The sequence below is a fragment of the Capra hircus genome, chromosome 11 (assembly GCF_001704415.2).
Source record: "Capra hircus breed San Clemente chromosome 11, ASM170441v1, whole genome shotgun sequence".
In the NCBI taxonomy this organism is placed as follows: domain Eukaryota; kingdom Metazoa; phylum Chordata; class Mammalia; order Artiodactyla; family Bovidae; genus Capra; species Capra hircus.
This window is the reverse complement of record NC_030818.1, coordinates 60,536,491-60,549,976: the sequence shown is the minus strand read 5'-3', so window position 1 is coordinate 60,549,976 and position 13,486 is coordinate 60,536,491. Positions and strand designations below refer to the sequence as shown.

Here is a 13,486-nt window from a genome sequence, read left to right as displayed (position 1 = left end):
ACCTTTATTACTTCCTTATAGACTCCATCTCCAAATAAACACACTGGGGGTTAGGGACAAATTGGGGCAGTGGGCACAATTCAGTCCATAACAATGAGTATAGGGAAAGTTTTGAAAGGTGACCCACAAGCAGTTAACAATGATCATCTGAGGGACAGTGGATCAGGTGAGGGTGGTTTTAGTTTGTTTTTCTTTTTTTCCTTTGAATAGTTTCATTGGGTACATGTCCATTTTTAAAAATTTTTGAGAAGGTATTTAATAAAGAATGACTTTAAGAGAGGGGGGAAAAAAGCTACCTTGGCTTAGAATTCATTCCTGCACATATTTTTAATGCCACCACTGGCCTCTGGCTCTGAGCCTCTGTGCTTAGCCCCTGGTTCACTCCTGCCCTTGGCTAGGGAGCAAGGATACTCAGGCAAGCTCAACACTTGATCAGAAGGTTAAGGAACCCAGGAGAAAGGAAGAGGAAGAGGACATGACTGCCCTACCTGAACAGATGTGGGGTATCCATGACAGGACCCCTCCCTAGCCCTGCAGGTACCTTAGGGCAGAGGGTCTGAGATGACAGTGACTGTGAGGAAGGAAGGCATAGTGAGGTCAGTGTAACATCCCTCCTCTGAAGCTTTAGGTGGTCCTACCCACCCCTGCCCTACCCCATGCAAGTGACTCAGAGCTAGCTCAAGCTGGCACCTTCTGTACTCAGTGACCTTGGCCAAGCTGCTTGACTTTGCTCATCCTCAGCTGATAGTTAGTGAACATTCAGTGAAACAATACAAGGACCATTTACCTGTTTCTTCCTCTATCAAATGGGACCTGTCTCATCACGTTCTCACGGCAGCAACACCTTAGCTTGTAGCAGAACCTGCTGTGTGCTGGCACCCCAACGGTACTCCACATACAGGTTCTCTGGATCCTTATGGAGACCAGGATCCCATTTTACAGTTGAAGACAAGTAAGGCTCAGAGAAGAGAGGTAACATTCACGAGATCACGCTGCTTACAAGAAGGAGAGCTGGGATTGGGGCCCAGCTGTCCCCACCCCAAGGCCCGAGCTCTTTCACCCCATCATGTAGCCCTCACAGGGCTGCAGAGAAGTCTACATGATTTAATTTATATGAAACCACCTTGAGAAGCACAAAGTCCTGGGTAAACATGAGGTAATAGCTCAGCGCCAGGTCCAGAACACCCAGTGACTGTTCATGAACTCACCAGTTATCTGCTTTTATGCCCATCACTGAGTTGAGAGTCCAGCCATGTGGCTCGGTCAGTGAAGGCATATTGGGCCTTTGCTCTTGCATCCCAGGTGTGCTCTGGGGAGGCTTCACAGTGAGGAGGGCTGCAGGGCCCCACAGAGGGCACAGCTGTAAAATAAAGTGGAACCTGTCACTGCTTAGGGTCATTCCAGCTGTAAAGCTTTGCAATCCACAGAGAAGCTGCCTTGGGCTTCCTCATCTGGGAGTGGTGGCCTCACAGAAATCATGAGGCTAGTGGCTTCTAAAAAGCTCACCACAAAATACCAGAGCTGACAAATCCTGCCACGATCTCCCAAACCCAGCTCATGGTCTGACCTGCCTTCCTGTTCCAAATCTACCCTTACTTCTCTTCCTGTTCCTTATATTCTGGAAAGAAAGCCCTTCCCGCTCCAGGGACTCTGCCCACAGTCCCTCTGCCTAGAACACCTTCTGACTCAGGGGTATGAGGCCAGCTCCTCCTTGCCCTTTGAGATTCCACCTTCACAGTGAAGGGGTCTGGAATATACCATGCTGAAAATGTTTTTTCCTGAACTCCTTTTTTCTTCCTAAAAGAAGAGCCTCCCCAAAGAATTCAATTGTCATATGACTGATTCATGTTGAGGTCTGACAGAAAACAACAAAATTCTGTAAAGCAATTATCCTTCAATTAAAAAATTAATTAATTTAAAAAAAAAAAACAGAACTCAACTGTCAATCTTCTCCCTAAGACTTTTGCACCAGGAAAGATTAACTTCTTTCACTCAGACAGAAGTTGCAAGGGGACAAGAAATCTCTTAGACACTGTCACAAAACTATATCACCTCTCCCATCTGTTCTCCTGAAGGCCATATATCTTTTCTAAAAGTCATATCTTTTTCCATAAGCGCTTTTCTCCCTCTTTCCTTCCTCTATTAAGATAGTATATAGGTCTTGAATTGTAACAGTCACATTTTTCTGTGAACTCCTGCATACATACAAGAATAAAATTCTGTCTTTTCTCTCGCTAATTTTTTTTTTTTTTGTCACTTTAATACATAGGCCCCTATTACTAAACCCAAGAGGGGAGAGGAAAAGTTTTTCCTCCCTGACAGTTGTCACCACCTAAGAGGGGTGTTCCCTAACCATTTTATCTCTGCCACTTTTCATAGCATTTATCATAACTTATGACTTTATTTATTTGTCTGCTTATTAAGTTTTTGTCTGAACTTCCATTAGAGTATAAGGTGTATGGAGGCAGGGACAGCACCTGTCTCATTCATCACTGAATACTGCTGGCCTACTATAATATTTGGCACAGTGGCACCCCACTCCAGTACTCTTGCCTGAAAAACCCATGGATGGAGGAGCCTGGTAGGCTGCAGTCCATGGGGTCGTGAAGAGTCGGATATGACTGAGCGACTTCACTTTCACTTTTCACTTGCATGCATTGGAGAAGGAAATGGCAACCCACTCCAGTGTTCTTGCCTGGAGAATCCAGGGACGGGGGAGCCTGGTGGGCTGCTGTCTATGGGGTCGCACAGAGTCGGACACGACTGAAGTGACTTAGCAGCAGTAGCAGCAGTAGTTCATTAAATACTCAGTGAAGGAATGAATGAAGAACTCCATTCACAGCTCAGATATGTTGAGTCTAAAGCTCATCTCAGTTCCATACTCACTCACTGAGAACTTATTAGGTACCATGATAGTGCTCAGTGTTAGCAAGCCACAAAGATCTGCTCCCTGTCACTGGGGAAGTGAAATGAAGTGAAAGTCGCTCAGCCGTGTCCGACTCTTTGCAACCCCATGGACTATACAGTCCATGGAATTCTCAGGCCAGAATATTGGAGTGGGTAGCCTTTCCCTTCTCCAGGGGATCTTCTCAACCCAGGGATCAAACCCAGGCCTCCTGTATTGCAGGCGGATTCTTTACTAGCTGAGCCACAAGGGAAACCTATCATTGGGAAGCTTACAAGAAAATATGCATCTGTGCTGGGTCCTATGTGGGGCAGATATGAGAAAAGAGACACAATTCCTCCCTGGAGAAGTCTCCTGATGGAGTAGCGGGAAGAGAGAATGGAAAACACGTGAAAATGAGCTTGGAAACAAATACATCTCCAAGTACAGTTATTTAGTACATAGATAAAACAGATTGTTTAGCTGTTCTCTTGGCCTTTGTTTAGAAAATAATTCATGTCATCCTGCTAATTACAATGGATGGAGCTCATGCTACTTCTGCTTCATTTATACACCTGAGCCTGAGGAGTGCCTGTGTCCCAAGCTCTCAGACCCACTGACAGGCATCACTGGTCCCCGCTTCACAGCTCCTAGGACAGACATGGAGATTCTAAAAAGCCTTGCAGAACAGCCTCTGTGCCTCAGTCAGGACCCCTTATGCCAGAAGGGCCAAAAACATACTGAAATTAACTCCTTCACCCTCCAAAAAGTAAATAAATAAGAGGGAGAGTTTATTGCAATTTTTCAGTGCACAGGAACCCAAGGGAACCCGACAGCAAGGCGAGGCCTAGTGCATGGTCTCGAGTCTTTAGATTCCCAAGCTCAGATTTCCATTCTCTCATCCTTCCACATTTGACCTCGACTCCTATATGTGGCTGACCTGTGGGCAGAAAGCCCTGGGTCAGGTGTCCATAGCCTGGTGCAATTAGTCTACCTCTGGGCAAGGACGCAGGTAGCAGACCAGGCCCCTAGACCAGAGAAGACAACCCCAGAAGAGGACTGAGGTAGGTAGAGTGGTCAACCTTTGTCCAGGACTGAGAGAGTTCAATAAAGATGACTCCAGACTAAAGCCAGGAAAGTTCCAGGCAAATCCGGGTGAATTGATCACCAGTGCAGCCAACAGCACATCTGTTTCATGCCCATAAATATTATTAATTCTGAGGAGCACGCTTCTGCACATTTAACATCACTGAAATTGGGATGTGTCTTAAAATCGATGGTATCCTATGACAGCTGTCAGCCAGGAAAGCAGCCAGGTTCTCCAGGAGAGGCTGTGTGTTTGGCAGTCACTTCTGAGGCACTACCAACATGACATGACCTTAATTTTCTGCTTGACTTTTCTAGAACATTTGTTGTTGTTTTTCAATCGCTCATGTCCATCTCTTTGTGACTCCATGGACTGCAGCATGCCAGGCTTCCCTATCCTTCACTATCTCCTGGAGTTTGCTCAAACTCATGACCATTGAGTTGGTGATGCCATCCAACCATCTCATCCTCTCTCGTCCCCATCTCCTCCTACCTTCAATTTTTCCCAGCATCTGGGTGTTTTCCAAGGAGTTGGCTCTCTGCATCAAGTGACCAAAGTATTGGAATATTTTTAGAACATACTTAAGAATGAAATCAAACCTGCATGAGGACAGACTTGTGGTTCAGATTCTCAGAATTATTTTTTCTCCTTCCACATAGTACCAGGATTAAGAGATGCATGTTTGCAGCCAGTCTCTTCTTTGGGAAAATTTCTTAACCTCTGGTGTCCCAGTTCTGATATGGAGTCTCCCTCTTCAACGGTTTTTCTTGCTTAGTGATACATAAAAAATGGTACAGTTTACAGCTGATGATATCTCAAATTGGATGAAATATGAGTAATCAAAACCCAAAAGTCTGCATGGGAGTGGGTGGGGTGGTCATTGCTGGTGCTAGAAGGAGGCACAGTGCTGGATGCCCTGGGCACTCAGGGCTGCATCCAGAGACTGTAGAAACCATCCCCTCCACCCATCCAGGCCTCTTGGTCCTCATGAGCCTTGTTCTAAGCTCAGGGGTCCCTTCATGGACCTGTACAGCCCAGCCTCTCATTCAAAAAACTCTTATTCACCTGTTTCTCCAGACAGGTTGGTGTTTGAAAACATCAATAGCTTTCCCTACATCAATGAGTGGAAAATTTCCCCCTACCACTCTTAGTTCTTTTGGCTAGTGCAATAATTAAAGTGACACAAAGCAGGTTAATAGGAAGAAAAAACAAATTTAACGTCATATGTACAGAGATCACAATATACATGGCTATGAGACCCAAGAAGTGACCAAAGCAAGCTGCTTATATACATTTTAGACAAAGAAACAGTAAGTCTGTAAAGAACTGACAAGACAAACATACTTAGGTTTATGTACTAAGTAGTGAAGAAATGCGGAGAAGGCAATGGCACCCCACTCCAGTACTCTTGACTGGAAATCCCATGGATGGAGGAGCCTGGTAGGCTGCAGTCCATGGGGTGGCTAAGAGTTGGACACGACTGAGCGACTTGACTTGCACTTTTTACTTTCATGCATTGGAGAAGGAAATGGCAATCCACTCCAGGGTTCTTGCCTGGAGAATCCCAGGGATGGGGGAGCCTGGTGGGCTGCTTTCCTGCTTTCAAGGGGACAGAGGAAGAACTATATCTTTCTTTGCATGGGCTGTTTCTTAAGTAACTTTAAAATCATCAATATGCCAATATTGATCACCTATCAGGAGATCCATCAGTTCCCTCTTCTGAAATACCTCTGGAAGTTTCATAATTAAAAGCTGACTTGATTGCAGAGAGTAGAATAGATTAATAGCTGAATGGTAGATTGTTCCATATCTCAATAAACCAGTTTCTCAGCCCTGAGAATAGGTCAGATCAGCTAAACTCAATTTAGGAGGCAATGATGCAGGTGGGCTCCCAAGTTTAGGCCTACAATTGGATGATCAACCAGGTATTTAATAAGAGGCATTTACATGGAAACAAAAGAAAAACAATGGCTAATAATTGGAGCAAACTATGAACGAGTTTTTGACTTCTGAAGATAGTCAGTCAAGATGATTTCTAGATGTTAGGTTTGAAGCATCTTTAGATGGAGTGACAGCAAGCAGTTGTAACCTGATAGGTTTTCCTGGTTTGTAGTTTGAATGCCTCACGTTCTTTCTGAGGGGCCACATAGCAACAGGCATGAAGACTGTTCACATGCAAGCTGCTGGACTGTTTTCTCCAAAGTTTACATCACATTGTCCAACCTTAATTTACATGGCTTCAGAAAAAGGGTGGTGCTAGTTCTCATAAGTCAGAAGGGTGGGAGATAAATTGGAAATGTTAGTTTGGAAAGTTGTAGCCAGATATTGGAAGAAACTAGAATTTTAAGATCTAGTCAGTTTACAGGTAGAAAACAAAGCTGAAACAATTAACAGAACTAGAATTTAATATTCATAAGTATATATTATAGCTTCTACTGAAAAAATCTTTCTCTTATAATTATCCTCATTTTTTATCAAAAATAACCATAATAAGACTACAGTAAGCACACGAACCTTCAAATTTCAAACTTTCAAAGATCCAAATAATAAATGTATTTAGTCTTATTCAGATTGATCGCACATAAAATTCCCTTTTCAAGATTCCATTTTTACAAAACTTATCCTTTAAAAAATTTTTTTCTTTTATATTGGAAGATAGTTGATTTACATTGTTAGTCTCAGGTGTATGCTGCTGCTGCTGCTGCTAAGTAACTTCAGTCATGTCCGACTCTGTGCGACCCCATGGACGGCAGCCAACCAGGCTCCCCTGTCCCCGGCATTCTCCAGGCATGAACACTGGAGTGGGTCGCCATTTCCTTCTCCAAAGCGTGAAAGTGAAGTCGCTCAGTCGTGTCTGACTCATAGCGACCCCATGGACTGCAGCCGACCAGGCTTCGCCGTCCATAGGATTTTCCAGGCAAGAGTACTGGAATGGGGTGCCATTATAGCAAAGTGATTCAGTTTTATATATACATATGTCTATTCTTTTTCAGACTCTTTTCCCATTATAAGTTATTACAGAGTCTAGAATTTAGTTCCCCATTCTATATAGCAGATCCTTGATCTATTTTATATATAGAAGTGTGTATATGCTATTCCCAGCTTCCTGATTTATCCTGCATGTCTCTCCTTTGGTAATCGTAGTTTGTTTTCTAATTCTGTGACTCTCTGTTTTGTAAATAGACTCATTTGTATCATTTTTTTTAATTCCACATATAAATGATATTTTTCTTTCTCTGATTTACTTCAGTTAGTATGACAATCTCTGCGTCCATCCATGTTGCCACAAATGGCATTATTTCAGTCTTTTTCATAACCGAGTAGTATTCTATTGTATATATGTACCATATTTTCTTTATCCATTCCTCTGAGATGGACATTTAGGTTCCTTGTTTGTCTTGGCTATTGTAAATAGTGCTGCAATGAACACTGGAGCACATGTTTCTTTTCGAATTATGATTTTCTCTATAAATACTCCCAGTTGTATAATTGCTGGATCATATGGTAACTCTATTTTTAGTTTTTTAAGGAGCCTCCATACTGTTCTCCATAGTGGCTGTACCAATTTACATTCTCACCAACAGTGCAGGAGGGTTCCCTTTTCTCCACACCCTCTTCAATATGTATTGCTTACAGACTTTTTTAATGAAGGCCATTTTGACTATTGTGAGGTGATACCTCATTGTAGTTTTGATTCACATTTCTCTAATAGTGATGTTGGGCATCTTTTCATGTGATTTTTGGCCATCTGTATGTCTTCTTTGGAGAAACGTCTGTTTTGATCTACCTATTTTTTGATTGGGCTGTTTTGTTTTGTTTTTGATATTGAGCTGCATGAGCTATTTGTGTATATTGGAGATTAGTCCCTTGTTGGTCTCATCATTTGCAAATATTTTCTCCCATTCTGTGGGCTGTCTTTTCATTTTGTCTATGGTTCTCTTTGCTGTGCAAAAGCTTTTAAGTTTAACTTGGTCCCATTTGTTCATTGTTGTTTTTATTTTCATTATTCTAGAAGATGGATTCAAAAAGATATTGCTGCAATTTATGTCAAAGAGTATTCTGCCTATGTTTCCCTCTAATAATTTTATAGCATCCAGTCTTATATTTAGGTCTTTAACCCACTTTAAGTTTATTCTGGTATATCATGTAAGAGAATGTTCTAATTTCATTCTTTTACATGTGGTTGTCTAGTTTCCCCAGAACCACTTACTGAAGAGACAATCTTCTCCCCATTGTATATTCTTGCCTCTTTGTCATAAATTAATTGACTATAGGTGTGTAGCTTTGTTTCTGGGCTTTCTATTCTGTTTCATTGATCTATGTTTATCTTTGTGCTGGTACCACTGTTTTAGTTTTTTGTTGTTGTTTTGTTAAGGAAAGGGAAATTTAAAAAAAAAATTATTTTAGCTGTTCCAGGTCTTCATTGCGGCATGTGGGATCTTTAGTTGTGGCATGTAGGGTTTTTAGTTGCAGCATGTGGGATCTAGTTCCCAGATCAGGGATCAAATCCAGGCCCCCTGCATTGGGATCACAGAGTCTTAACACCAGGGCAGTCCTAAGTACCATGTTGTTTTGATTACTGTTGTAGCTTTATAGTATAGTCTGAAGTCAGGAAACCTGATTTCTCTGTTTTTCTTTCTCAAGATTGCTTTGACTATTTGAGGTCTTTTGTGTTTCCATACAAATTTTAAGAATTTTTATTCTAGGTCTGCAAAAAAGACCATTGGTAATTTGATAGGGATTGCATTGAATCTGTATATTGTCTTGGATAATATAGTCATTTTGACAATATTGATTCTTCCTAAAACTTCTATACATTTTAATGCCTATTTTAGTTTTTCAGTTGTTCTCTTTTGCATTGAGAAATAATCAGCATTACTTTAAAATAAAATTACTTCCTTTTCCTTCAATAAAAATGCATCTCCATCCCTCATACCATTTTTTAACCAAAATGAACATATTCTACTTCTCTTCAATAACCTCAGATATGCAGATGACACCACCCTTATGGCAGAAAGTGAAGAAGAACTAAAGAGCCTCTTGATGAAAGTGAAAGAGAAGAGTGAAAAAGTTGGCTTAAAGCTCAACATTTAGAAAACTAAGATCATGGCATCCAGTCTCATCACTTCATGGCAAATAGATAAGGAAATAGTGGAAACAGTGGCTGGCTTTATTTTTCTCAGCTCCAAAATCACTGCAGACGGTGATTGCAGCCATGAAATTAAAAGATGCTTACTCCTTGGAAGGAAAGTTATGACCAACCTAGACAGCATATTAAAAAGCAGAGACATTACTTTGTCAACAAAGGTCTGTCTAGTCAAGACTATGGTTTTTCCAGTGGTCATGTATGGATGTGAGAGTTGGACTATAAAGAAAGCTGAGCCCCAAAGAATTGATGCTTTTGAACTGTGGTGTTGGAGAAGACTCTTGAGGGTCCCTTGAACTTCACGGAGATCCAACCAGTCTATCCTAAAGGAGATCAGTCCTCAGTGTTCATTGGAAGGACTGATGTTGAAGCTGAAACTCCAATACTTTGGCCACCTGATGTGAAGAGCTGACTCACTTGAAAAGACTCTGATGCTGGGAAAGATTGAGGGCAGGAGGAGAAGGGGACGACAGAGGATGAGATGGTTGGATGGCATCATCAACTCAATGGACATGGGTTTGGTGGACTCCAGGAGTTGATGATTGGAGAAGGCAATGGAACCCCACTCCAGTACTCTTGCCTGGAGAATCCCATGGACGGAGGAGCCTGGTGTGCTGCAGTCCATGGGGTCGCTAAGAGTTGGACGCGACTCAGCGATGTCAGTTTCACTTTTCACTTTTATGCATTGGAGAAGGAAATGGCAACCCACTCCAGTGTTCTTGCCTGGAGAATCCCAGGGAGAGCCGAGCCTGGTGGGCTGCCGTCTGTGGGGTCACACCGAGTTGGACACAACTGAAGTGACTTAGCAGCAGCAGCAGCAGGAGTTGATGAGGGACAGGGAGGCCTGGCGTGCTGCGGTTCATGGTGTTGCAAAGAGTCGGACATGACTGAGCGACTAAACTGAACTTTTCTTCCATACAGAATTGTTTGCCTTATTATTTTTAGTAGCTTTAATTACATATACAGGCCTACCTCATTTTATTGCATTGCACAGGTTTATTGTATTTTCTACAAATTGAAGGTTTATAGCAACTCTGTACCAATTAATCTGTCAGTGCCATTTTCCAACAGCAATTGCTCACTTCATGACTTTGTGTCACATTTTGGTGATTCTCACAACATTTCAAACTTTTTCATTTAATAAATATTTGTTATGATCTGTGATCAGCGGTTTTTAATGCTACTATTGTGACTGCTTTAGGGCACCACAAACCATGCTCATATAAGACATGAACTTAATCAATAAATGTCGTGTGTGTTCTGACTGCTTTACCAACTGAATGTCCCCCATCTCTCTCCTCAGACCTCTCTGCTCTCTGAGACACAGCAATACTGAAATAAGGCAAATTAATAACCCTACAATGGCCTTTAAGTGTTCAAGTGAAAAGAAGAGTTGTATGTCTCTCACTTTAAATCAGAAGCTAGAAATAAGCTTAGTGAGAAAGGCATATTGAAAGCCAAAATAAACTGAAAGTGAACCTTCTTATGCCAGTTAGCCAAGTTGCAAATGCGAAGGAAGTTTTTGAAGGAAATTAAAAGTGCTATTCCACTGAACACACGAATGATAAGTAAGCAAATTAGCCTCACTGCTAATATGGAGAAAGTTTTAGTGGCTTGGGTAGAAGACCAAACCAGTCACAATGTTCCCTTAAACCAGAACCTAATCCAGAGCAAAACCCCACTCTCTTCAATTTTATGAAGGCTGAAAGGAATAGGAAAAATGCGGAAGAAAGGTTGGAAGTTAGCAGAGGTTTTTCATGAGCTTTAAGGAAAGAAGCCATCTCCACAACATAGAGGTACAAGGGGGAAAGAGTAAGTGCTGATATGAAAGCTGCAGCAAGTTATCCAGCTCTAGCTAAGATAATTGATGAAGGTGGCTATGCTAAAACAAAGATTTTCAGTGTAGACAAAATAGCTTCCTATTGGAAGAAGATGCCATCTAGGACTTTCATAACTAGAGAGAAGTCAGTGCCTGCCTCAAAGGATAGACTGACCCTTTTGTTAGGGGCTAATGCAACTGGTGACATTAAAGTTGAACCCAATGCTCATTTACCATTCCAAAAACCCTACAGCCCTTAAGGATGGTGCTAAATCTACTTTGTCTGTGGTCTATAAGTGGAACAATAAAGCCTGGATAACAGCACATCTGTTTTCCACATGGTTTCAATGAATATTTTAAGGCTACTGTTGAGATCTACTGCTCAGAAAAAGAAATTCCTTTTAAAATGCTACACTGGCAATGTAACAGGTCATCCAAGAGCTCTGATGAAGATGTACAATGAGATTAATATTGTTTTCATACCTGCTAACACAACATCCATGCTGCAGCCTGTGGACCAAGGACTCTTTAAACTTTCAAGTCTTATTATTTAAGGAATACACTTCGCAAAATGACAGCTGCTGCAGATAGTAATTCCTCTGATGGATCTGGGCAAAGTAAATTGAAAATCTTCTGAAAAAGATTCACCACTCTTGATGTCATTAAAAACATTCACAATTCATGGGAAGAATCAAAATATCAATATCAACAGGAGTTTGGAAGAAGTTGATTCCAATGCTCACGGATGACTTTGAAAGGGTTCAAGATTTCAGCGGAGGAAGGAAGTACAGATGTGGTAGAAACAGCAAAAGAACTAGAAGTGGAACCTGAAGATGGGACTAAATTGCTATAATCTCCTGATAAAACTTTAAAAGTGAGGGGTTGCTTCTTATGAATGAGCAAAGAAAGTGGTTTATTGAGGTGTAATCTACTCCTGGTAAAGATGCTGTGATAACTGCTAAAATAACAACAAAGCACTGAGATTATATAAATAGCAGTATTGTTTGAAAGTTTTGACTCTAATTTTAAAGAAGTTCTACTCTGGGGAAAATGCTATCAAACAACATTGCATGCTACAGAGAAATGGTTTGTGAAAAGAAGAGTCAGTTGATGTGGCAAACTTTATTGTCATATTTTAAGAAATTGCCATAGCACCACCACACTGATCAGACAGTAGCCATCAACATTGAGGCAAGACCCTCTACCAGCAAGAAAACTATGACTTTCTCAAGGTTCAGATGATGGCATATTTTAGCAATAAAGCATTTTTAATTAAGGCATGTACACTGGCTTCTCAGGTGGCACTAGTGGTAAAGAACCCTCCTGCAATGCAGGAGATGCAGGAGACATGGGTTCCATCCCTTGGTCAGGGACAATCCCCTGGAGCAGGGCATGACAACCCACTCCAGTAATCTTGCTGGGAAAATCCCATGGACAGAGTAGCCTGGCAGGCTGCAGTCCATGGGGTTGTGAAGAGTTGGACACAACTGAAGTGACTGAGCACACACATGTACAGTGTTTCTTTAGACATAATGCTATTGCATATTTAATAGGCTATGCAGTATAGTGTAAATATTACTTTTATAAGCCCTGAGAAACCAAAAATTTCTTGTGTCTTACTTTATTGCAATACTTGCCTTATTGCAGTGGTCTAGAACCAAATTCCAAGGTATGCCTGTATTTACTTGAATTCTCAATCCTTAAAAGCCTTAATTTCTAGTGAAAAATAAGTAAGCAATTGTGAATTGCCTGTTATACAAGCATACCTTAGTTGGGCAAATTTATGAATAGATTTAATAATTTCTTAGAACACACATTTCCTCGTAGCTCAATTTTTCAGTGTGGCACAAAACATGTTTACTAATATGTTTACTACATGTTTACTACATGTTTACTCAAATATCTTTCGTCTCCATAATAAAAGGTCAAAGTAGATAAACTTAGATTGGTTTAGCAATTAATGTTTCAGCATTCCATCTTATTTGAAAATGATACAGACATGCAATGAATTCTCAGCGTTTAATTTAGCTTAGCAAAATTCTAAAGTAACCAAAGAGATATGGGAAGCTAAGTAGACTTATCACCAAGCAACCATGGCTAAAAAGTTTACCTAAAACATCTCATTAACATCTATCTAATTAATTTATTCTTGACAATTATACTCGTGAAATGCTCATGATACATTAAAACGGGTAATCATCACATTAAGTTATTTTCTTGCTGAAAACTTTTATAACAGAGATAACATGATCTTATTTCACTTAGGTAAATTAAAAATATTATACTTAATGCTGATTACTCTAAAACACACCTGAATTATTTAAGTCAATAAAGCTAAACTACTTTTTATTTACTGAAAATTATCCTTGATCATGTGCACTTGAAAAATATCTGTATTTGTTTCTATTTCTGAGACTTACAGATAATAAGTGCTTATTAAGCCAATTAAATAGAGCTCTTTAACAAATTAAGTGTGGCAGTGCTATTCAAAAGTAGAAAAATACTATATCTATATCTATAATGCACCTACATAGACATACATAAAAACAA

General features: G+C 40.7%; 1 protein-coding gene across 1 annotated transcript in view; it reads right to left on the bottom strand.

Moving 5' to 3' along the window:
* Nucleotides 1,215-13,486, bottom strand: part of B3GNT2 (UDP-GlcNAc:betaGal beta-1,3-N-acetylglucosaminyltransferase 2) — a 138,841-nt gene continuing 126,569 nt past the window's right edge. Inside the window, exon 3 of the transcript XR_001918815.1 lies at nucleotides 1,215-1,360. The gene's annotated coding sequence lies outside the window, so the exon portion shown is untranslated. The remainder of the gene's footprint in view (nucleotides 1,361-13,486) is intronic.